The sequence below is a fragment of the Priapulus caudatus genome, unplaced genomic scaffold (genome assembly GCF_000485595.1).
Source record: "Priapulus caudatus unplaced genomic scaffold, Priapulus_caudatus-5.0.1 Scaffold589, whole genome shotgun sequence".
Lineage (NCBI taxonomy): Eukaryota > Metazoa > Priapulida > Priapulimorpha > Priapulimorphida > Priapulidae > Priapulus > Priapulus caudatus.
In genome coordinates, this window is record NW_014577650.1 from 369 (window position 1) to 1,179 (window position 811).

Consider the following 811-nt stretch of genomic DNA (forward strand, 5'->3'; position numbering starts at 1 on the left):
CGCGAGCACGTAGCCCGCGTTCACCGTAGTCCGGCCCGCCGGAGACCGCTGCGGCGCCGCCGCCGTCGCCGCGTCGTGCCGACTCTCCGGGAGGCGATCGTGCGCGTTCTTGTCGGCCGCGGCGCCGTCGAGCGTGACGCTGATGTCGCGCGCGTCGTCGGCGGCAACGCGACGCTGCGTCGTCGTCGCCGGCGTCGGCGCGTTGTTCGTCCGAGCCTTCGGCAGGAACACCTGAAATGCGCAAGGAGATGCGGGGGCGCCGATGAGCAGAGCTATTGATTGATGATCGATTATGATCAATTATAATCGATGAGGATCGGTTATGATCGGTTATAATCGATGAGGATCGATTATGATCGATTATGATTGATTAAGCTTCGATTATGATCGATTGAGCTTCGATTATGATCGATTGAGCTTCGATTATGATCGATTGAGCTTCGATTATGATAAATTGAGCTTCGATTGACGATCGATCATAGATGATCGGTTATTGACTCAACACGATCGATCACGAGTGCTGGGGACGTGGAGACAGCAGCTATACGCTACATCATGGTGCTTTCGTCTGCTGACTCGGACGCGTCGTGGCGCGACGGGCGGCACTCTCCCGGCTGCGAAATTCTCGAACCGACTAAAAGCAGGCAGCCGCTGGAAGAGCGACGCCACGAAGTCTCGACGCGGCTTTTATGGGAGAAAATCGCCGGAGAAAGACGACCGCATGAATAATAAACGAGCACTAAGATGTTTATCTACCGAAATCGTGGCAGCGCGCGCGTGTGCGTGCGTGCGTGCGTGCGTGCGTGCGTGC